The sequence below is a fragment of the Phocoena phocoena genome, chromosome 12 (genome assembly GCF_963924675.1).
Source record: "Phocoena phocoena chromosome 12, mPhoPho1.1, whole genome shotgun sequence".
In the NCBI taxonomy this organism is placed as follows: Eukaryota; Metazoa; Chordata; class Mammalia; order Artiodactyla; family Phocoenidae; genus Phocoena; species Phocoena phocoena.
The window spans coordinates 44,123,970-44,150,252 of NC_089230.1; positions in this window are offsets into that span (position 1 = coordinate 44,123,970).

The following is a 26,283-nucleotide window of genomic DNA, read 5'->3' on the forward strand; positions in this document are numbered from 1 at the left end:
GACTCTCTGTGCTTCCTGGATTTGATTAACTATTTTCTTTCTCATATTAGGGAAGTTTTCAACTATAATCCCTTCAAATATTTTCTCAGTCCCTTTCTTTTTCTCTTCTTGTTGTGGAACCCCTATAATTCGAATGTTGGTGCGTTTAATGTTGTCCCAGAGGTCTCTGAGACTGTCCTCAGTTCTTTTCATTCTTTTTTGTTTATTCTGCTCTGCAGTAGTTATTTACACTATTTTATATTCCAGGTCACTTACCCATCCTTCTGCCTCAGTTATTCTGCTATTGATCCCTTCTAGAGTATTTTTAATTTCATTTATTGTGTTCTTCATCGTTGCTTGTTTCATCTTTAGTTCTTCTAGGTCCTTGTTAAATGTTTCTTGCATTTTGTGTATTCTATTTACAAGATTTTGGATCATCTTTACTATCATTACACTTAATTCTTTTTCAGGTGGACTGCCTATTTCCTCTTCATTTGTTAGGTCTGGTGGGTTTTTATCTTGCTCCTTCATCTGCTGTGTGTTTTTCTGTCTTCTCATTTTGCTTATCTTACTGTGTTTGGGGTCTCCCTTTTGCAGGCTGCAGGTTCGTAGTTCCCGTTGTTTTTGGTGTCTGTCCCCAGTGGCTAAGGTTGTTTCAGTGGGTTGTATAGGCTTCCTTGTGGAGGGGACTAGTGCCGGTGTTCTGGTGGATGAGGCTGGATCTTGTCTTTCTGGTGGGCAGTTCCACGTCTGGTGGTGTGTTTTGGGGTGTCTGTGGACTTATTTTGATTTTAAGCAGCCTCTCTGCTAATGGGTGGGGTTGTGTTCCTGTCTTGCTAGTTGTTTGGCATAGGATGTCCAGCACTGTAGCTTGCTGGTCGTTGCGTGAAGCTGGGTGCTGGTGTTGAGATGGAGATCTCTGGCAGATTTTCACTGTTTGATATTTTGTGGAACTGGGAGGTCTCTTGTGGACCAGTGTCCTGAAGCTGGCTCTCCCACCTCAGGGGCACAGCACTGCCTCCTGGCTGCAGCACCAAGAGCCTTTCATCCACACGGCTGAGTACAAGGGAGAAAAAGTAGAAAGAAAGAATTAGTAGAAGTAGAAAGTAAGAAAGAAAGAAAGGAGGGAGAGAGGGAAGAAGGAAGGAAGGAAGGAGGGAAGGAAGGAAAAGAAGGAAGATAAAGTAAAATAAAATAAAGTAAGATAAAATATAACAAAGTTTTTATAATGAAAAAATAATTATTAAGAAAACAAAACAAAGAAAAAGGACGGATAGAACACTAGGACAAATGGTGGAAGCAAAGCTATACAGACAAAAATCTCCCACAGAAGCATACACATACACATTCACAAAAAGAGGAAAAGGGGGAAAAAATCCTAAGTCTTGCTCTCAAAGTCCACCTCCTTAATTTGGGATGATTTGTTGTCTATTCAGGTATTCCACAGATGCAGGGTACATCAAGTTGATTGTGGAGCTTTAATCCGCTGCTTCTGAGGCTGCTGGGAGAGATTTCCCTTTCTCTTCTTTGCTTTCACAGCTCCCAGGGGCTCAGCTTTGGATTTGGCCCCGCCTCTGCGTGTAGGTCTGCGGAGGGCGTCTGTTCTTCGCTCAGGACGGGGTTAAAGGAGCCGCTGATGCGTGGGCTCTGGCTCACTCGGGCCGGGGGGATGGGCGGGCACGGCGTGCGGGGCGGGCCTGCGGCGGCAGAGACCGGCGTGACGTTGCACCAGCTTGAGGCGTGCTGTGCGTTTTCCCGGGGGAGTTGTTCCTGGATCCCGGGGCCCTGGCAGTGGCGGGCTGCACAGGCTCCCCGGAAGGGGGTTGTGGATAGTGACCTGTGCTCGCACACAGGGTTTTTGGGGGCGGCAGCAGCAGCCTTAGCGTCTCATGCCCGTCTCTGTGGTCCGCGGTTTTAGCCGCGGCTCGTGCCCGTCTCTGGAGCTCCTTTAAGCAGCGCTCTTAATCACCTCTCCTCGCGCACCAGAAAACAAAGAGGTAAGAAAAAGTCTCTTGCCTCTTCGGCAGGTCCAGACTTTTCCCCGGACTCCCTCCCGGCTAGCCGTGGCGCACTAACCCCCTGCAGGCTGTGTTCACGCCGCCAACCCCAGTCCTCTCCCGGCGCTCCTACCGAAGCCGGAGCCTCAACTCCCAGCCCCGCCCGCCCCGGAGGGTGAGCACACAAGCCTCTCCAGCTGGTGAGTGCCGGTCGGCACTGATCCTCTATGCGGGAATCTCTCAGCTTTGTCCCGCGCACCGCTGTGGCTGCGCTCTCCTCCGCGGCCCCGAAGCTTTCCCCCTCCGCCACGCGCAGTCTCTGCCAGCCAAGAGGCTTCCTAGTGTTTGGAAACCCTTCCTCCTTCACAGCTCCCTCCCACTGGTGCAGGTTCCGTCCCTATCCTTTTGTCTCTGTTGTTTCCTTTTTCTTTTGCCCTATCCAGGTACGTGGGGGTTTCTTGCCTTTTGGGAGGTCTGAGGTCTTCTGCCAGCGTTCAGTAGGTGTTCTGTAGGAGTTGTTCCACGTGTAGATGTATTTCTGGTGTATCTGTGGGGAGGAAGGTAATCTCCGTGTCTTACTCTTCCGCCATCTTCCCGGAAGCCATGCCTCGCTTTTGTTTGGATCAGTCAGCAAACGCCTTTTCGAAACCCCAAATTCTCCACACCTCCTACCTTTCGCGCCGCCCTAGTCTCGAAGCTCCCGCCACTGCTCCTCAGGCCGGATCCCCGTGGGAGGACCGACATTTTCTTTTCATGTAATGTATTTTCTCCTAGAGCTGAAGAAAGTGGGACTCACAGAGATAGAAAACAAACTTATGGTAACCAAAGGGGAAGGTTGGGGAGGGATAAATTAGGAGTTCGGGATTAACATATACACACTACTACACATGAAATAGATAACCAACAAGGTCCTACTGTAGGCACAGGGAATTGTACTAAATATTTTGTAATAATCTATGAGGGGAAAAAATTTAGAAAAGTATATATATTTTATGTATCTATATATATTTTATATATATGTATATATATCTGAATCACTGTGTTGTACACCTGAACGTAACACGACATTGTAAATCAACTATACTTCAATTAAAAAAGAAAAAGAAATGTGGGACTGGAGAGCCAAAGTGATCATAGTAGCTTAGTCTCTCTGGACACCATTAGTCTTCCCAAACAGACATTTTTATGACCAACTAACATCTTCCTCCAGCCAATGGGCCTACATTTGGAGGCTTGATGGAACAAGTCTTATATATATTTTTTCCTGACTTTTCTGCTTGGATCAATTCAGGTATTTTTCCTATAAAATACAACTAATATGTACTTTATATCAATACTTTACTCACAAAAGTAAGTTGTTTCTCATCTAACACAGATAAATAAATTTAGGAGGCTCTCTTTTTGAAATGGCAGTTCAAAAATCAAAGCTAAAGTTGTTTTAGATATGACAATATAATACATGTAATGATTTATTTTAAAAATTGCCTCTAAAATGTTACTTTTTCTTTTTTTTGGCATACTTAGGTGATCAGTCCCAAGCTGTGACTCCCTTGGAAGATCAGGCTACAGAAGACTTCTGCTCTGTAAACTCTGAAACAGCCTTTGGCTAAAAACAATAAGACAGGATTTGATCTGAAGATGCGCATCAAGAAAAAAAAAAGGAGACTTATTTAACACTTTTCTGCACCACAGCCTGGAGAGAGATGAGATGGAATTTGATGTTACTTCCATATTACCAAGGAGGGAGAGAAAAATCTTGGGAAACATCTGTGACCATCAGGGAGATTGGAAGTGTGAAACATTGGGGGAAATTTTTCAACCAACACAAGTGTTCTTTGCTTCTTCCTCCCTGATGAAATGCTGGTATGCTTTCCCAGAGGATGTTTACCTTATCTTCCTCACAAGCCACTTCCTTGCCCCTTCAATGCTTTTGGAGCCTCTGTTATTGAAAAGAAAAAAAAAAAGACAAAGGACACCCAACTAGGGCATCAACATAGAAGAATCAGAAATGTATAACTCAGCTGTCTCAGCTCTGGCTGCATATCAGGATCACCTGGGAGCTTTGAAACCTGGTAATGCCCTCCCAGAAATTCTGACTTAAATGATTGGAGTGGACCCAGGAATTGGTACTTTTAGAAGTCCCCTTGTGGGGACTCCCACTGTGGAGGCAGGGTTGAGAATCAATGTTATAAATTCATCATTATCCTGTTATTTAGATTTGAAACAGATTTTCGTAGCTTTTGTGAGCAGATTCTTCTAAAGGAGACACTCCTAAACACCCTCCTCGTCATTCTGCTCACTGATCGAATTCATACTAGACCAAAGGAAAGGGTTTTGCAAACTGTTTGCCACCTCTGCGGACACTGACATATCAACTGGCCTGATAGCAGTCACTGCGAGGCTGAACAAATCACCAGCTAAGACACCACAGCTGCGATCCACTGAAAGGGTGAGTAATGCCAAGCAGAGTGACCCAGCCCAGGGCTTTTCTCTGAATGGCCAGTCCTTATCAAGGACCTTTGTTTATTGAAGAAAAACTACTTTTCTTTTATCATAACCTTAAGATGTTTGGGAATGTGAGGGTAGAACTGTCTATGATTTGTGCCTTATAAGCCTTGGATGCTGATAGCATGTTAATAGGAAAGAAATATGACCGTCTTTTATGCACATCTCTGAGTTAGGAGTCCAGCAAACTGAGCTTAGTGAAGCCTGATGGACATAGTAGTGGTAACCAGCTTGGAGTGTGGACATGGTGAGTGTGGAGAGTAATTGGGTTGGAAAAGATTGGTGGTCATGGATCTGCCACCAGTTAACCTTGATACCCTGAGACCTTGCTTTGGCTTTTGGTACTTTCTTTTCCTTCATCAAAAGGGGCCTGGGATGGGATTAGATAATACCTAAGACTTTTCATAACTGTCATATAATCCTTCAAGATCTATTGGTGGATATTTATCTATTTATAAATATAAGGTGAGATATTGGAGGAAACAGACCCTCTTCACCAATTTAAAGTGGTCATAGAATGTTAGAGCTAGAATTTAGTCAGTCACACACTTAGTGAGCACCTACTCTGAGCAAAGGACTATGTGGTGGTTGGGGGTTGAGCATCAAAAACACCCAGTTATGGTTCCTGCCTTTCCCAGACTGGCACAGCCTGGAGGACGGAGGAAACCACACAAATGGCTGAGAGAATGCCAGCTTGGATGAATGATTTAATAGAGGTGCAAAGATCAGTGGGTGATTAAAGGGAGAAATAGAGGTCATTTGGCTTCATCATGATGATTAAGAATGGCATTACAAAATCTGTATTTGTTCTTTGGAAGTGTTGGAAGACATTTATTCATGGTGGGGAACTCTTTTTGGGAAAGGCACTATGTCCTCCTTATTGGTAAGCCCTGTGGTGTTAGCTGGGCATCTGTGTTGGCTGGCTGCTCAGTTCGTGCTACTCCTGACTGATCGTAGACTAGAAGTTATTGTTGGTATTGCTTTCAAACCTTCTCCATCCAAGAGCAGCATTAGCAGTGGCCTGGCACCCGCTGTATAGATTTGTCATCGTATTACCAGGAGCAAAGCCATTTGGCTGTGCCTCACTCCAGGCCTCTTTGCTGGATTCTCAGATGAGAAGTGCGTAATCATGCCAGTGTGTTCCGATGGCACTTTCACAAGCCATTCGCGCTGTAGGGAGGGTGTGGTGATCATCAGACCGGAGTGTGGATGAGCAGCCTCCTGTACCTCACACAGCTCCTCTCTCACGGTGGCAGCCACTGCACACTGGGGCACGATAACACTGCCAGGAAGGATTATGAACAGAATGTACCCAAAGAAGCTGCTGGTGCTTGTGAGTGCCAAGAGGAACAGATTGTACTGCAGAGGGTGTTTAGGAAGGCCATTAGGACAACTTAAGTTATCAGAAGACTGTGACAGGAGACCGGTGGTGCACAGCAGCGATAGACTTAGGGAGTGGAAAGACAAAGAAGTGACTTCGGGTACAAAGGCAAAGTAAAGAGAGCAAAAGGTATATTCTGTATTTGGGGTACATGACAAAGTCATGCACTCGTTGAAATGATATGTATTGCTTAAAAACGACTTTAGTTGGGGGCAAGAAGGAATATAGAAAAGTCTGCATAGTAAGTCCCTTTCATAGCAGGGAACACTTAGGTTCCAGTTAACGGGGATACCTAGGTGTGGCCTACAGGAGGGAACGTTGTGAGTGAGGAAGTGGCCATGAAGCAGGTTCATGGTGCGCAAGTGTACATGGTACACAAGGGTCCGTGGAAGGCCTTATCCACAGCTGCCATTGTATTCAGCCGAGACCCAATGCATGCTGACTTCTCTGCTAATGCCTGAGGCCCAGAGATCAGAGTAGAATATCTGGACGCTTGGATGATACAAGCTCCAAGAAGCCAGAATCTGGATCTTATTGAGATTATAAACCACAAAGAGGCAGGCAAATATTGGAAGAATCAGAATCATTGCGTATACTTCTCAAGGCTTCAGGTCATCTCTTAGCCCTGGTTCTGAGACAATCCCCTGCACCCCCCCCCCCCCCCCAGCCATGCAGCAGAGGGGTGCACCCTGAACAGATGGCTGCACAGCAAAGGGACTGATCCAGGTCACTGTAAGATGTTTTTTTACAAAGAGATAACAGCGTATACAGTGATGCCAGCTTTGAAATTAAGGTATAATAGAAAGAGCTGGGGGTTAGTCAGACACACATTTGGTGAACAGCTATTAGTGAGCAAGGTGTTGTATGTGAGGGTTCAGCACTGAGCTTAAAATGGAGCCGAATCTGGTCCCTTCCTTTCTCAGATGAGCACCCCAGGGAAGGGCAGAGGTGCCCACCTAAATGGCCGGTAGAAGCCAATTCAGATGAATTATTTAACAGAGGTGCAACATTCAGTGGGGGAAGTGAAACAGAAATAAAAGTCTTCTAGATCAAATTCTTCAGTTAACGGATGAGGAGTGGGAGGCCTAAAGAGCTGGTGGCAAAAGTGGGACTGGAAACCAAGCTTCCTTCAGGGAAATCTGTGAATGTGCCATCACCATGTCCTCTCATTTGACACTGAAGGTTTTGAGGTTATAACGTGCACCAAATCATACCTTAAGTTTCTATTGAATACAGTCATTTTAAATAAAAAGTTTTTGTTTGAGATTGAATTCATGTATTCCTTATTGAGTCACATCTGGAAGGTAAAACATGAAACAAAACCAAACGAAGCTGTACTTCGTGATACAGTCTTATTTCTCTGTCTGTTTAAGGACCCCCTTGGCTTGTCTGTATCTGAGATTCATTTCCTCGAACGCGAGGAACCCTATTTGAACAGTTTACTCTTTGTGTTTAGTGAGAGCCTTACTGTTTCAAATGTCATCCCTGGACCAGCAACATCACCTGAGGGTTAGTAAAAATGCAACAAATCCTAAACTCCAAACACCAGGGTCATTTTCAGCTCTATTTTTTTTCTTTACACCTTTCGTATCCAGTGGATCCAAATGGAACTTATTCTGTCCCAGAAATGCCTCTCTCACCTGCCAAGACCCCTCTCCCCACTTCTGTTCCTTCAGTTCTGGAAGTTTTCCCAGGAACAAAGTCTTTTTCAATGTATCACTATTTCCCCTGGAACCTCATGCCCACAGCTTCCAACCCATCCAATTTCCCTTTGAAAAATATTTCCATTTTTTTCTCAGCTGTGAGTTATCAGCTAAAACTGCTATAGGTATTTTGTGATAGCTATGGTCAACATGTTTTTTTTTTTCCTAGAAAAACACACACATATATACTCTCCACCACCCTATTTCCCCATCATCTCTGGCTCTACTTCTCTATGTATGTGTGTGTACCTGTATCTCTATCTATCTAATCAATATATAAAACTTTTCAGCAATTTAAGATCCAAGTTATAGTGGGAAAGCAATTACTCAGTTACTCAGTTACACTGAAAATTGTCTCTTTTGCTCTAAAATAATCAGAGTACTTCAGTTATGCTTGTGCCATCATATTAATAGAAATAAGCTCTGTTCACTTCTGAACTTGGCAGTTTAATGAAATAGATTTTCTGACCAAAACAAGAACCAAAAAATACCCCAAACCCTTTTATGTGTTCCTTTCGGGAGAGAAGTTGTTATTAAAAGTTACTCAGGCTTAATAGCATTAAAAAATAGAGTTATTCATTTAATAAATTTTAGTGCTACCATATGGGAATGATGGGTTATTCCTAAAATACATTTAAAATTTTATTTTTCTGAAGAAATTTTATGACATGTGCTACATTTATGTCCCTGCTTTTAATTTTAATATAATTTAAAAAATTATTAGAAGGCAAAAACAACACTACAGTTTTCAGTGGGAAACCTTGGAGGTTCTTGCATGAATTAAGCTATCTTTCTAGCTGTGATTAACCTGTAGGCTGAATTAGAGGGAAAAAAAAGACATAGCTTCAGAGGAAGCCATGGCATTACAGGCTTCAGAGGAAAAAAAAAAAAGACATGATTTTCTTTACTTGGCTTGTTGAGAATTTTTATCCCCTTTGTCTGACCTTTTTATCTCCCCCCTATAAGTCATGTCTGCAGTTCTTAAGCGTAATGACAACACTGGTTTATTTTCCTGGCTGTATGAAATCTGATTTAAAATGGTTCTTTTCTTGCTCAAGTTTGGCACCTATTTATTTACTTAATGAAAAACTACACCCTTTATTGTGACATTCAAATATTAATGTTTAATGCAAGGAACATGAAAAATATATCAAAGGTATTGCTTGTGATAAAACCTGAATCAGAGCCTGATCTGCTCAATATGGACACTAATGACTCCACAGTGGTTTTGTGAGGCCAGAGTGCTTGCTCCACAAGATTTTTAGCCCCAAGCTGAAAACCTTGGCCAAATGAGTTTAGCACATCCCTCAGGATTTATTATATTAGGTTGGCTGACAACGAGTAAGGGACAGATTTGTTCAGACCCAAAAGGGCACACTGCTCCAATGCAGTTAAAAGTAGCCAAACACTCCTGACTTCACATCTCCATTTCCATTTGGCAGGGCTTTTTCTGCTTCGAACCTAAGTGAAATTCCAAGTTGCAGTTATATACTTACCATTTTCTAATTGAGAGGATGCTTTTGTATTCTTTCCCCATAATAATACCTTTTATATGTACAGCAATTTGCAACCTGCACAGTTTTCACTTCTGTCATCCATTTTAACCCACACAGTAACACCGGTAGTTATTGTCTTACTGTTCTCACTTTTATAGATAATGGAGTTGATGCTCTGAGAGCATAAGTGATTGTCCAAGGTCACATAGGTGGTAATTGGAGTCAGAACTCAAACCCAGGTCTCTTGGCTCCGAGTATAGCTGAGGGCTCTTTCGACTATAGACCATTTTACAATAGAGTGGGATGTCTTAACCTTACAAATTGCCAGAAGGTTTTCAGAATTTCTTTAGAAAGTGGATTGAAACACAGGAACATTTGTAACGAGTGTTTTTCTTTCAACTAGAACGAACAGTGAGTCATTCACTGTTTTCCCTCAGAGCATTCTCATTTTTCATTCTACACACAAAATGCAGTGTTCATTACATTTGACAGTACTTTGGGAAAACTTGTTTTTAATATTAAATATCTCACTGGTGAATATTCACAGGGCTTATGCCTGGTTTTGTGGATAACCTGCTGTGTGACCTTGATAAGGTTACTTAACCTTTTTTATGTCTCTGTAAATTTAGGGTAAAATCTTTCACTTACTTGGCAATTGTAATGCATAATTAATTAGTACTACTGGAGTGAAATCAAAGGCTTTGCCACTAAAAGCAAGGGAAATGCAACACACAATATTACCTTAGATAATCACTAGGGCTAACTGCTCTGAGCCCATGACAGCAGATTGGGAGCTGAGATCCATTTGTTGTCATTGATGACAGTAATGCAACGAAGACTTGGTACTATTTTTTTTTTTAAACCACTATCTGCTCTTATCAATACACCCCAATACAGCACACAAAAACTCAAGGAGTAATGGCAAGATTTTTCTTTGTGTTCAGCACCTCATCAAAACCTCTTTTACATGTTCGTATTTATACATGGTATACTTTCCAAAAAATTTCATTCTCCTCAGAGGGACACAATTACAGTTTTTGCTGTTATTTATTCATTTTTCTAGATTATTTTGGTCAGTTAGTTAATGGTTTTATAGTGGTGGTATTGGTAGTGTTAGTTATTGCTCAGGTGTTCTCTGCAAACAGTCTGCCCCATCATGGAAATGGTTTGGGGATATCTTTTCTTTTTGTGCTCTTCAATTCTGTTGTCTGATGGAACCGAGACAGTATGTGTTACTATCTCTCTTTTAACTGATAAGTAACTGAGGAACTAAGAGGTTAAGGAATATGTTCTCTCTTACAAACATAATAAATGTCAGAGTTAGAATTTAAATTCAGCTTTGTCAGATGTTAAAACCCTTGAAAAAGATACAACAAAATAAAAACAGAGCAAGACAAAAATTGTAGAGATTCTTACAAGTACTATGGGAGGTCAGAGGACAGCATGGCTTACCTCTATAGATTTCTGGCTGATGATCACGGTGAGTCACAGAGGAGTCCCCTTTGAAGCTCATGGAGGGACTAGCATCTGATCTGAGTCTGGAATGATGAGCAGGTATTCAACAGGCCGTAAATAGGGAAAAATATTGGTAGCTGTAACAGTAGGAGCAGATGTACGGGGGTAGAGAGATGTGGTGGTAGAGACTGCAAGCAGCCTTGTTTGACTGAACAGCAGGTGTGTTTGGAGAATGCTAGGTCAAGCCTCTGTGGTTATGCAGAGGAATATGACATTGACCCCCTGACATCGCAGGGGTAATGTGATCATGTCTGTGCTCTTGAGGAGTTATTCTTTGGGTGAAATGAAGAATGGAATGAATGATAAGAAGACAGGAGGTAAATAATATCGACAGAGGAGACATCCAGATTAGAGAGACATTTAAAAGGTAGATTCCCCGTTACCTAGGGAGGTTCAGAGGCAGGCTCCTTGGTCTGGAAGAAAGAGCCAGGAGGAAGTTATACTGAGAAGCATGCTCTAGAGCCATAGCCCTTTATCCCATCATTCCAGTGGCCCCTATTATTAATCCTTCCTTTCATAAACTTTTAATAACTCACTTGTGCTCTTTATGACAAAACCCACCAGATGAAATCACAGCCCTGGTTAAGTAAAGCTTACTTAACCTCTTACTTTTTGCCTGCACTTCAACTCTGAATGTGGCTGGAGAAAAACACAGAACTGTTTAGTCCACTTAAGTTCATGACGGACTGACAGCTAACATCGAGGCTGCTTGGTGCTGTCCAGCGCTCCTGCTGCGTTTCTCCATTCCATTTTCTCTCCCACTCTCTTAAGCCGCTAGATAATTTTAATTTTTACTACAGAATCATTTTTTTGTTTTAGTCATTTGGAATGAAAGAATTTCAGCCTTTTTTTCCAAAGTGCTTACCTTCTATTTCATTTTTCATGAAGTACTTCATTATGAGTGTCCTCAGGACGAGAGTATTCTCTAATATAAACATAATAAACCTATCACATGCAGAACTTAGATGATACCATATTATCTGTTATACAGTCCATTTTCAAATTGCTCCAGTTATCCTCCAAATGTCCTTTATAGCTGTTTTATTTTTAAATCTAGACTCCAATTAGAAATCCTTTATTGGTTTTGGCTTTCACATTTATTTTCTCCTTTATTGTACAAGAGTCCTTGCCCTTTGTTTGTTTGTTTTCCATGATATTACAACTTCCAAATACATTGTTTCATAGAATGTTCCTCAATCTGGATTTGTCTGATTGTTTCCTAATTATTAGATTCAGGGTAAACAAGAATATTATAGGGGATATGTATTCCTGTTGCCTTGAATCAAGAGACACATAATGCCAGTTTGTTTGATCAGCTTTGGGTTAATGTGAGTCTACCAGATGCCTCCATTATAGAGACAGCTTTTCCCTCTTTATAATTAATAAGTATTTGATGGAGTGATACTCTGAGAGTGTGTAAACATCTTGATTGCCAAAATCTTTTACCTGATGAGTTTAGGATCTATTGATGATCTTTTTCTCCATCAATTATTACATTGATGGATATAAAATTGGGATTTTTCCATTTCATTATTTCTGTAATATTGATTAACTGGCATTGTTCTGATTAGATATCTCCCCCCTCCCTCTCTGAATATCATTACAATTTTTTTCATTTTTTATATTCAGTAAGTTATAACTCTTTACCATCATTATTCTTTCAAATGGTGAAATTATTTCAGATTTGTCAGTGGGAATTTCTTGATGTTGCCTTGGTGTCTTTTTGACATTCCTCACTTCTTTCTTGGCACGAGGTATCCTTTTGCTTTCTCTGGCTTTGACATGGAATCTGACATTTCTTCAAGGATGACTTGTTCATTTTATTTATCCAAGAGTTATTTAACAATTCATTTAAAATGTCCCTTGATAAGACTTTCTAGGTTTATTTTTAATTTCTAGTTGAATTGCACTGCAGTTAGAGAATATTTTTGTGTTATTTCTACCTTATGAAACTTATTGAAGTTTTCTTTGTGACTTAATATATTGTCAGTTGTGTATGCTCTGGGTCCACTTGAAAAGAATTTATATTTTCTACTTCGGGGATGCCTAGGGCTTCTTATCCCATCCCATGGTTTCAAGTGCCACATAAATGCTTCAACTCTTAGAGGTGTAGCTACAGCCTTGACCTCTCTCCTGAATTCTCGACTTATAAATACAATTACCTTCTAACATCTCTCTTGGAGATTTAATAAGCATTTCGAACGTAAAATGTCCAAGATGAAATTTTTAATTTCTGCCATCAATCCTCCTATAGTCTTTCTTGAGTCAGAAAGTAAACAACCCCAGCCTGCTTGGAGATGTTCAGGTCAAAAAACTTAGAGCCATCATTGAATTTCTTTTCTCTTGCACTCTCACATCCAATCAATCAGCAAATTCTGTTTTTTTTTTAATCTTTGAAATATCTATCTATCTATCTCCACCACTACTGCACCTCTTTATTTAATTGTTGCAGTAGGCTTTGACTGACCTGCCTGCTTCCCTTTAGACTCCTGCTGTCTAGTATCTTCTCTGCAGCCTGACTGATGCTTTAGTGTGCAAATCACACTATACAACTCCTTCATTCAAAAGACCATCTCACAACCTACATGGTTTGGCTCCTGCTATCACTCTGACCTCATCTTCTACCTTCACCTTGATCACTGACCTCTAGTCACATTGGCCTTCGTGCTGTCCTTCAATGACACCAGGCACATTTGGCCTCAGGGCCTTTGCGTTTGATGTGCTCTCATCTTACCATGCTTTTCTCTGAGACATCTTTATGTTTCGTGCCTTCACTTCATTCTGATCCCTGATAAAATCTCTCATCTGCAAGGCCAGAGAGAACTTCCCTGACTATCTAAACCCTACCTAATACAAAATTCTTCACAACTATTCCTATTAAGTCCTTTACCTGTTTTACTTTTCTTTATAGAACTTATCACCACTTGGGGTGTGTGTGTGTGTGTGTGTGTGTGTGTGTGTGTGTGTGTGTGTGTGTGTATGTATGTGTATGCAAGAACAGTACCTGGAAAACAATAAGATGTTAGTAAATATTTGTTGAATAAGTAAAATTGCTTTATTGAAAAACATATTATTATTAAATTTTGAAATGGTATCACTAGGAAAGACACATTTGCCAATCTCGTGTGGTGTTCTATGTGCTAGACTCATTTTTATTTGGACTGGACTCAGCAGTATCACTGAGATCTTATAGAAAACTGCATTCATTTCCTTAAAACAGTTTTCCTAAGCTTGGTTCAATATGGCAAAGTAGAAGAACATGCAAGAGCATGTTCTCCCTCTTGCAAGAGCACCAGAATCACAACTAATTGCTGAACAATCAACAATAGGAAGATACTCGAACTCACCGAAAAAGATACCCCACATCCAAAGACAAAGGAGAAGCTGCAATGAGACGGTAGGAGGGGTGCAATCACAATAAAATCAAATCTCATAACTGCTCGGTGGGTGACTCACAAACTGGAGAACACTTATACCACAGAAGTCCACCTGCTGGAGTGAAGGTTCTGAGCCCCACATCAGGCTTCCCAACCTGGGGGTCCAGCAATGGGAGGAGGAATTCCTAGAGAATCAGACTTTGAAGGCTAGAGTGATTTGATTGCAGGACTTTGACAGGACTGGGGGAAACAGAGACGCCACTCTTGGAGGACACACACAAAGTAGTGTGTGCATCAGGATCTAGGGGAAGGAGCAGTGACCCCATAGGAGACTGAACCAGACCAACCTGCTAGTGCTGGAGGGTCTACTGCAGAGGTGGGTGTTGGCTGTGGCTCACTGCGGGGGACAAGGACACTGGCAGCAGAAGTTCTGGGAAGTACTCCTTGGCATGAGCCCTCCCAGAGTCCACCATTAACCCCACCAAAGAGCCAGTAGGCTCCAGTGCTGGATTGCCTCAGGATAAACAAGCAACAGGGAGGGAACCGAGTCCCACCCATCAGCAGACAAGTGGATTAAAGTTTTACTGAGCTCTAGCTACCAGAGCAACACCCAGATCTACCCACCATCAGTTTCTCCCATCAGGAAGCTTGCACAAGCCTCTTAGACAGCCTCATCCACCAGAGGGCAGACAACAGAAGCAAGAAGAACTACAGTTCTGCAGCCTGTGGAACGAAAACCATATTCACAGAAAGATAGACAAAATGAAAAGGCAGAGGACTATGTACCAGATGAAGGAGCAAGATAAAACCCCAGAAAAACAATTAAATGAAGTGGAAGATAGGCAACCTTCCAGAAAAAGAATTCAGAATAATGATAGTGAAGATGATCCAGGACCTCGGAAAAAGAATGGAAGCAAAGATCTAGAAGATGCAAGAAATGTTTAACAAAGACCTAGAAGAATTAAAGAACAAACACCTAAAAGAATTAAAGAACAGACAAACTGAGATGAACAATACAATAACTGAAATGAAAAATATACTAGAAGAAATCAATAGCAGAATAACTGAGGCAGAAGAATGGAGAAGTGACCTGGAAGACAGAATGGTGGAATTCATTGCCATGGAACAGAGTAAAGAAAAATGAAAACAGCCTAAGAGACCACTGGGACAACATTAAACGCACCAACATTGGCATTATAGTGGTCCCAGAAGGAGAAGAGAGAGAGAAAAGACCTGAGAAAATATTTGAAGAGATTATAGTCGAAAACTTCCCTAACATGGGAAAGTAAATAGCCACCCAAGTCCAGGAAGTGCAGAGAGTCCCAGGCAGGATAAACCCAAGGAGAAACATGGCAAGACACATAGTAATCAAATTGACAAAAATTAAAGACAAAGAAAAATTACTGAAAGCAACGAGGGAAAAAAAAAACAAATAACAAACCAGGGCACTCCCATAAGGTTAACAGCTGATTTCTCAGCAGAAGCTCTACAATCCAGAAGGGAGTGGCACGATATATTTAAAGTGATGAAAGGGAAGAACCTACAACCAAGATTACTCTACCCAGCGAGAATTTTATTCAGACTTGATGGAGAAATCAAAAACTTTATAGACAAGCAAAAGCTAAGAGAATTCAGCACCAACAGACCAGCTCTACAACAAATGCTAAAGGAACTTCTCTAAGTGGGAAACACAAGAGAAGAAAAGGACCTACAAAAATAAACCCCAAACAATTAAGAAAATGGTAATACGAACATACATATCAATAAATACCTTAAAGATGAATGGGTTAAATGCTCCAACCACAACACACAGGCTCACTGAATGGATACAAAAACAAGACCCATATATATGCTGTCTGAAAGAGACCCACTTCAGACCTAGGGACACATACAGATTGAAAGTGAGGGGTTGTAAAAAGATACTCCATGCAAATGCTAACAGCTATAAAAGAAGAAATTGACAGTAGCACAAAATAGTGGGGGACTTTAACCCCTCACTTACACCAATGGACCGATCATCCAAACAGAATATTAATAAGGAAACTCAAGCTTTAAATGACACAATAGACAAGATAGATTTAATTGATTTTTATAGGACATTCCATCCAAAAACAGCAGATTACACTTTCTTCTCAAGGACACTCAGAACATTCTCCAGGATAGATCATATCTTGGGTTACAAATCAAGCCTTGGTAAATTTAAGAAAATAGAAATCATATCAAGCATCTTTTCTGACCACAACACTGTGAGATTAGAAATCAGTTACAGGGAAAAATAAGGAAAAAACACAAACACATGGAGGCTAAACAATACACTAATTAATAACCAAGAGATCATTGAGGAAATCACAGAGGAAATCAAAAAATACCTAGAAACAAATGACAATGAAAACATGAGAATCCAATACCTATAGGATGCAGCAAAAGCAGTTCTAAGAGGGAAGCTTATAGCAATACAATCCTACCTCAAGAAACAAGAAAAATCTCAAATAAACAATCTAATCTTACACCTAAGGGAACTAGAGAAAGAAGAACAAACAAAACCCAAAGTCAGTAGAAAGAAAGAAAGAAATAAAGATTGGAAGAAATAAATAGAAACAAAGACAACAATAGCAAAGATCAATAAAACTAAAAGCTGGTTCTTTGAGAAGATAAACAAAGTTGATAAACCTTTAGCCAGACTCATGAAGAAATAGAGGGAGATGACTCAAATCAATAAGATTAGAAATGAAAAAGGAGAAGTTGCAATAGGCACCACATAAATGAAAGCATCCTAAGAGACTACTACAAGCAACTCTGCCAATAAAATGGACAACCTGGAAGAAATGGACAATTTCTTAGAAAGGTATAACCTCCCAAGACTGAACCAGGAAGAAATAGAAAATATGAACAGACCAATCACAAGTAATGAAATTGAAACTGTGATTAAAAATCTTCCAACAAAGACCAGGACCAGATGACATCACAGGTGAATTCTACCAAACATTTAGAGAAGGGCTAACACCCATCCTTCTCAAACTCTTCCAAAAAATTGCAGAGGAAGGAACACTCCCAAACTCATTCTGCAAGGCCACAATCACCCAGATACCAAAACCAGACAGAGATACTACAAAAAAAGTAAATTACTGACCAATATCACTGATGAAGGTACATGTGAAAATCCTCAACAAAATACTAGCAAACAGAATCCAACAACACATTAAAAGGATCATACACCATGATCAAGTGGGATTTGTCCCAGGGATGCAAGGATTCTTCAATATACGAAATCAATCCATGTGATACACCGTACTAACAAATTGAAGGAAAAAAAAATATCATCTCAATAGATGCAGAAGAAGTTTTTGACAAAATTCAACACCCATTTATGATAAAAAGTCTCCAGAAAATGGGCATAGAGGGAACTTTCCTCAACATAATAAAGGCCATATATGACAAACCTACAGCAAACATCATTCTCAGTGGTGAAAAACTGAAGCATTTCCTCTAAGATCAGGAACAAGACAAGGATGTCCAGTTTTGCCACTATTATTCAACATAGTTTTGGAAGTCCTAGCCATGGCAATCAGAGAAGAAAAAGAAATAAAAGGAATACATATTGGAAATGAAGAAGTAAAACTGTCACTGTTTGCGGATGACGTGATACTATACATAGAGAATCCTTAAGTTGCCACCAGAGAACTACTAAGGCTAATCAATGAATTTGGTAAAGTTGCAGGATACAAAATTAATGCACATAAATATCTTCCATTCCTATGCACTGACAACAAAAGATCAGGAAGAGAAACTAAGGAAACAATCCCATTCACCATTGCAACAAAAAGAATAAAGTACCTAGGTATAAACCTACCTAAGGAGGTAAAAGACCTGTACTCAGAAAACTGTGAAACACTGATGAAAGAAATCAAAGATGACATAAATGGATGAAGAGATATACCATGTTCTTGGATTGCAACAGTCAATACTGTGAAAATGACTATACTATCCAAAGCAATCTACAGATTCAATGCTATCCCTATCAAATTACCAATGGCATTTTTTACAGAACTAGAACAAAACATCTAAAAATTTGTATGGAGACACAAAAGACCCCGAATAGCCAAAGCAATCTTGAGGGAAAAAAATGGAGCTGCAGGAATCAGACTCCCTGACTTCAGACTATACTACAAAGCTGCGGTAATCAAGACAATATGGTACTGGCACAAAAACAGAAATATACATCAATGGAACAGGATAGAAAGCCCAGAGATAAACCCATGCACCTATGGTCTACTAATCTATGACAAAGGAAGCAAGGATATACAATGGAGAAAAGACAGTCTCTTCAATAAGTGGTGCTGGAAAAACTGGGCAGCTACATGTAAAAGTATGAAATTAGAACACTCCCTAACACCATACACAAACATAAACTCAAAATGGATTAAAAAGCTAAATGTAAGACCAGGCACTATAAAACTCTTAGAGGAAAGCATAGGAAGAACACCCTTTGACATAAATCACAGCAAGATCTTTTTTGACCCACCTCCTAGAGAAATGGAAAGAAAAAGAAAAATAAACAGATGGAACCTAATGAAACTTAAAAGCTTTTGATCAGCCAAGGAAGGTATAAGCAAAACAAAAAGACAATCCTCAGAATGGGAGAATATATTTGCAAACGAATCAATGGACAAAGGATTAATTTCCAAAATATATAAACAGGTCATGCAGCTCAATATTAAAAAAACAAACAACCCAATGCAAAAATGGGCAGAAGACCTAAATAGACATTTCTCCAAAGAAGACATACAGATGGCCAAGAGGCACATGAAGAGCTGCTCAACATCACTAATTATTAGAGAAATGCAAATCAAAACTGCAATGAGGTATCACCTCACACCAGTTAGAATGGGCATCATCAGAAAATCTACAAACAACCAATGCTGGAGAGTGTGGAGAAAAGGGAACCCTGTTGCACTGTTGGTGGGAATGTAAATTGATACAGCCACTATGGAGAACAATATGAAGGTTCCTTAAAAAACTAAAGAGAGAATTACCATATGACCCAGCAATCCCACTACTGGACATATACCCAGAGAAAACCATAATTCAAAAAGACACATGCACCCCAATGTTCATTGCAGTACTGTTTACAATAGTCAGGTCACGGAAGCAACCTAAATGCCCATCGACAGACGAATGGTTAAAGAAGATGTGGTACATATATACAATGGAATATTACTCAGTCATAAAGAGGAATGAAATTGGGTCATATGTAGAGACATGGATGGACCTAGAGACTGTCATACAGAGTGAAGTAAGTCGGAAAGAGAAAAACAAATATCGTATATTAACGCATATATGTGGAACCTAGATTAATGGTACAGATGAAACTGTTTGCAGGGCAGAAATAGAGACACAGATGTAGAGAACAAATGTATGGACACCAAGGGGGGAAAGTGGGTATGGGTGTGGTGGGATGAATTTGGAGATTGTGATTGACATGTATACACTGATCTGTATAAAATATACAAGTAATAAGAACCTGCTGTATAAAAAATAAATAAAACTTTAAAAAGCCTCAATAAATGCAATTCCTATTAAATAATAAAAAAATAAAACAGTTTCCCTTACTCATCCACATGTCACCTTAGGTTAATGTGAAAATATGGGTCTGTATCTGAGGGAGCTAATCTTACTACTTAAATCAGAATACCTAAGAGCATTGAGCTCACTCCATTAGTACTGACAGGATTTTCAAAACGTAGCTTCCTCTGAGAGAGTAATATTCCTGCTAGGAGACTGTCAATTTTGCATCTAAGAAAACAAGTGGAGACTGTTCCTTAGTGCTGAATATTGCAGAAATCTTATGTATTGGAAATATATTCGAGTTTTTATACTTCTTTTCAATCAAATCTCTTAGTTCATTTCTTCTGCTTTGACTGAATGCTCAGTAGCTCTTTCTCACCCTTCTTTAATCTGAATTTCTCTTTGATCAACCTGCTTGATGGTCAGCACTAACCTAGTAAATATAGATAAGAAGTGTTATGTGTTTTGTAGGGATGCTGACACTAATGCAGCTGATATCTGGATCATGTAAATGAAAGCGCTATGTAAGTCAAAATGTGCTATATATCAGTGTTGTCAAGTGTGATATGATTACAATTATTATCATTGTTATTATAGCTATGAACTTTGATAAACTCAGGAGTGTAAGAAATAATAACAGTATCAATTTAAACTTAGCTCAGAGCTCCCTTCTTGCTTAGCTAGGAAGAAATTCAGTCTTGACATTGTTGCTCACCCCTTCCCTCAGACAGAATTCTGCAAAAATTCTCATGTCTTTCCCTGAGTCAAAGCACTGAGCTGGGCCCAGTGGCCAATGGCAATTAGTCAAACTAACAGTGGTTACTGAAGGAACTGCAGGTTCCTTTCTGGTCTTGTTGCTCTGCTGCTTGCTTGCCATTCTTGGGACAGAGGACTCTGGTGAGGCTGGGAGCTCATGTGCCTAGAATGCTACATTCTTATAGAACATAAGAAAAATCCTTTCCACTTAGTATTCTATCAGTTAGAGCTCAGATTTGCTGGAACAGAATTGGCTTTAGCTAGTTTAAGCAAATGGGTACATTATATGGAAATAAAAAGCTTATAGAATTTCCAGAGGGGCCAGGAAAACAAGTTTGGAGATTTTGTAGTTAGATAAATGCCCAACCACATGATGGTACCATTCTAACAGGACAGGAGATGCTATTAGGCTATAGAAGTTTATCTCTTGTTTTACTGTTCCCTGATGGCACAGTAACATTTAGGGCACAGACATGCATTGGATTATACTGGGGAAGCTTTTCAACAGTTTGTTTGCATTGCATCTCTCTCTGTTGGTGAACTTTGAGCAGAATCCAGGCTCTCTTCCTGCTGATTTTACAGGCACCCTCAGAAGATGGTTTGATCTATGCCATCAAGGGTCCATACCTATTTGGAAAGGGAATAGAAAACTCTGAGAAATATAGTCATATTAGGTTTACTTAGTAATTTGCATCAAGTCAAGCGGACTGAAGTCTTTAGTATTGTCTTTAGTGATAGAGACAAGATGGCTGTTTTATGCAGATGCTCTTCTTCACTTGCATGGACAGTTCCAAATAACTCCGTTTCATGGTTCAATTCACAGAGTCAGCTGGGGGAACATTTAGCAGCTAGATGCTCTTGGTTGACCAATCACCATGAAGTCTGTTCAAGAATAAATGTGCTGTAGTGGCCATACTAAGGCCTTTTAAGGTTGAAGCCACTGATTTGTGACTCTTACCCTCAGGAATTTTTAAGACAAAATTTTCTGCTTTCTGGAAAACTGTGTCTTAGTAATGTCGGTTTTCATGGGTTTAAGCAGGTCCAAAGCTGCCTCATTAGGAAAGTCTTGGCCTTATCTTTGTATATTCCTGTGGTTTTCATCCTGTAAAGGTGAAGTGGCAAGGACACTTTAGGTGGTTAACTTTCTATGAGGAGATACCGGTTTTTCTAGTGAGAACTTATCTGAACAATGCAAGTCTCTTTTTAAATAACACAGAATATAATGCTTCAGGCACTTGCTTTTCATCCACAACTGTGGTTTCTTTTTAATTTTGTTTGCTTGTTGTTGTTGTTTTTTCTGCATAGCATTTTAAACAAATATGAATTAGTTGCTAAAACTTAGGCATTGAGAAATTTTACACAGAAATCTAGACTTGGGTTTTCTCCTGAAAAGTTGGAAGCTCTGGCCGTAGCACTGAGGCCTCATTGCCACCTGCTAATAGAAGGCAGGTGCTGAGGAGCTGAGGCTCTGGGCTGTTTCTCTTCAGGCCTCGTGGCTTCTCACTGTATTCCCCCCAGCCCACTTCACTCTGTTATATGCTGATCTCCTAGGCAGTTGAGTTTGTAACCTCTAGTCTTGGCACATGGTTATTTATTTCCTTCAAGCAGGAGTTTTGAGGAGTTTTTCAGTGAGTGAGCATTTTGCTTTATTTTTGTTTTTAACCTTGGATGTCAAAATGTACATATCTGTATTTTTCTAAGGGCAAGATTCACAGCTTTCCTTAAACTTTCATAAGAGCTTAAAACCATTTCTTTGTATGTTCTAAGTCTCTCTTCCTCCCATGATTTAATGATCTAATTATGTTTCAATGTAAATGTTTTAAGTCATCTTTTGGAATTAGGTATAATAGAAATAATGCTAATAATAAATAATAAAGAAAAGTATCATCCAGAAGCTAACTTGATCTTAAAGCATGTTCCAGTCTTCTTCCGTATCTATAAGTTGCAGAGTGCTCGAATTCACTCTGGGGCAGTGGTGAAGAATTGTAGAACCTGCGATTTAGGAATGTCAGTTTTTGTTCATGTTGACTCGAGGGGTTTCTAATCGTCTACCACTCTCCAACTAAGGAAAGGCTACCATAACTATCAGAGACTTGATTGCCAAAGGGAGGAACACAGCACTCTCATGGGTGAGCCTTATGTAGCTGACAAGCCAGACACAAAGCAGGGGCTTAAAAATAGAGAGTTGAGATGGGTAACAGTGAATACATACCTCACAGAACACCTGGCAGGGAAAAACTATAGGGAATCAAAGTCTAGTGAAGAATTATCAACACCCAGTGTCTCTGACAGCACCTGTGATTTGCTTTCTCAGGTACTCCATCATCTTCCTCAGTTGTTTATGTGCTTTTCCCTTTACTCTAGAAGGCAAAAAATCCTTCACTTAAAATTTCTAAGAGGTAAAGAAATTAGAGAATTGTAATGTACTTTTTATATAACAATATACAGATCTTAAAAATACCTTCAGAAAAGAGCACTGGCATATCTAGAGAAAAAATACTGTAATTTACCTCCCTTCTTCTTGCTCATATTAGAAGCCTTTGAAGTACTCATTTTTCCATATGAGTGAACACTTGGAGTCCATGGTAAATAATCTGAAATTTCACCAAATTCTTGATATGACTGTAGCCTCCACACACCAGCATGGCAGCTTTGAGCATTGTGCTTATAGGATGGAAATCTGTTGAGTTGTACAGAGAAAGAATGAACCGGTAAGATGCCCTCTGGCATATGTATTTCTGACCACTCTAGAAAAATGCATTTGGAGAAATCATTTCAAAAGAACAGAGCAAGAAAAGGGAAAAGGATAACACAATGTTGTTTTCTCATAAATTAGTATGCAAGCTTAATTGTTTTCATCATTTTTATTTTTTAGCCTTGTTAAATGCGGTTTTGTTTTTTGGCAGAAGGTCTGAGTCAATTTTCTAAGCATAGTGATAATGGGGACTGTAATAACTGCCAGCAAATGGTGTTTCCTGAGGGATGACTTATGCTGGAAGGTGAGTCACTCCACTTCAGATTCTCAGCTCCGTGTGAGCTGACCTGGCTCTGAGAGGGTGGAAATGATTATTAAAATGTGCCATCTTGCTCTTCAACAAGGATGAAGAGATGTTGGGCAGGGTATCAGGGTAAGTCCCCGGGGGGCAGAAAGGGGCCGTAGGCTGGGGTGAGTGGGTGCTCCAAGGCTCCCTGCCAGGGCATAGGAGCATGTGCACCGCCTGCCTGGCTTGTTGTGGAGCTCGGCAGAAAGCTCAACAGATGCATCTCTTCCCATTCCCTCTGTCACTGCTACTTTCCTACCTGGTCCTGTGCCTAGAAGCAGGGCAGAGGAGGGAAAGTCCTGTCCCTCATCTGTGAATGCAGCTCAGCTCCTATTATTAAACTCCAGACTCAACTCTAGGGTGTAATGCAATGAACTTGACTGGGTTCCATATTACTAGTGACTGCTATGACATTTAGATAAATATGAGATTTTTCTTATCATCTTAAAAAAATATGTCTTTATAGAATAAAAAATAATCCATATAAGATAGTCTTCTTTGGTCTGTTTTATACTAAGTGGGATGAAAATGTGCATCTATAATGTAAATAATGAAGAATAGACGATAGAAAGAAGCTAGAAATTAGAAGATCTGTTTTCCAGTCCTACTTGGCTACTACCTTACTATGTTTGGTCTTCTCAGATATTAATGTGCATATGGGGAATGCTGTTAAAAATGCACATTCTGGTTCAGGAGGTCTGGGGTGGGGCCTGAGATTCTGTATCTCTAACAAGCTCCTGGGTGATGCCTCTGCTGGTGGTCTCCAGCCTGTACTTAGAGTCACATGATCCGAGTCAAACGCTTGACTGATTTCTGTCTCTTCACTTCCTTCAGGCCTTGGGTCACATGTCACCTTCTCTCCACGGTCTTCCCTGACTGTGCTAGCTAAAATGGCAGTTCCCACTGTCACCTCATTTTCTTCATTGCACTTCTCCATAGATTCTGACATAGGTATTTATGCATTTATAATTTTCCTATTCTCAGTAGAGTGTAGGCTCCATGAGGGCAACAGCTTTATTTATCTGTTTATTTATTTTCTTTTCTTATTGTATCCTCAGTCTATAAAGGAGTGCCTGGCATGTAGAGGAACACAACATTGAATGAATGAATGGCTGGAAGGATGGAGGGATGAATTAATGAATTTTCTCCCCATCATGCAATGTGTGACACCTTATCTGGAGTCCAGGGTCTTCTGAAAGATTGAACAGTCCCACCTTTGAACAATCCCAGTATAGGCAGGGGCAGTGTTGGTAATACCTAGATTCAACTTGTAACAGAATTTGATGTCGACTAAAGGGAGTCTACAACTCTGGTTGGGCTCTTGATATTTTGCAGTTTCCATGTCATTGTAGTAAAAATAATCAGAGTACAATCTTGCCCAGAGAAGTCAAGCATTCTAAGCTTTGAAAGAGAGTTCCTCAGGATTTCATGGTTAATTAAAACCATATCAGAAATCCTTCTTCCAAATTATTTCACCTAGTACTAGAAGATAGAAAACCCTTCTGCCCTTCCTGCTTATATTCATCCTGTCTCAACACAGAAGGAATTTTGTAGGGGCGAATTGAGTTGTTACAGCTCCTAAGAACACAATCATAATTGCAGCTCTCAGGAGTGGAAACCATATTAAGCAGAAGTCAACCAGAATCGTAAGGTGTAATTTGTAAAACACCAGAACAGGGGAACAGCAGTAACTGCAAATCAAGGAATTTTTGTTTTATTCTGGGTAGAAAGGAAGCGGGATGTGTTATGGGATTCTCTTCTACCGTATCACAGTGAATAATAGTGACTTCCATCAAAATGGTCATCTTCAAATTTTGTTTATGTATGAAATAATTTGTGGGAACACAAATTGTGTGAAAATAATAATTTTTCCATCATTTTTCAGGACCAAACCTCATATTTTAAAGAACCCCCCACAGCAATAAATGTCCTGTCTTCTATGTGCAACACACAGCAGAAGGAAGTAATCACACAAGAGCTGTAGATGACTAAGAGATGGCTTTTTGCAATATTCTAACTCCAAATTTAAAACTAATTATCTTAATCAAATTAAATAGATTGCAAACTGCTAAGAGAGAAGAGATGTGAGTTGAATTAGTCTTTGTTCTTGCCCCTTGCCAAGGGTGAAAAGGAGAATAAGTTATTTTGATTCAACTAAAATCTATGATTTAGGTAAACTAGTAAAGCGATAATTTCAGCCAAAAGTTTTGTTTCCTCTTTAATTCCAAACACACCTGCTAATTTTCTCCCTTGTGGAAAAGCAAATTGTAAGATTTGTGGATGATTGCTTCTCCAACAGAAGGCCCTAAAACATTTCTGACAAGGAGCTATCTCTTATTTCCAGTTATTTCACAATCATTGCAGGGAAGTAAGAGAAAACCACAATGTGAATGCAAGCTAATGATAGGGCTGCTGGGGGGCATTTTCTCTTCTCTGAGACTCTCTTTAAGCCACAGGGCTTGGAAGCCTTCCAGATTTATTGGTCTAGAAGCTTATCCCACCTGCCGGATTGTAAAATTCCCCCACACAGAGCTTTGTTGTCTATAAATCTGAACTAGAGATGACATGGTATCAACATTTTCTTCTAATACACATCTGTTGAGAGATAGAAAAACAGGTATTAGGTGCTCATAAAATCACCACTCTGCCAAATTCATTTGTGTTTCAAATCTATGAAAAAATATTATTAATGGGATAAATTAAAGATGTCAAAGATAATAAGGTGATAAATAATAAATTCTTCCCATCATGAAAGCCATCAGGATTGTAGACTTGTGTAAAGTGAGTTCCCTTTAATTCACATGATGGTACAATTAGGGCCAAGACTATGTCATTGAGGAAAACAGTGATGTTGGTAAAAGGAAATACATATACATACATATAGATACACAAAGGCAATTTTCACAGCTCACAATGACAAAAGATTTTGGTTTTCTGTTTTAGTTTTAGAAAGCTGTTTTCTTAGGTC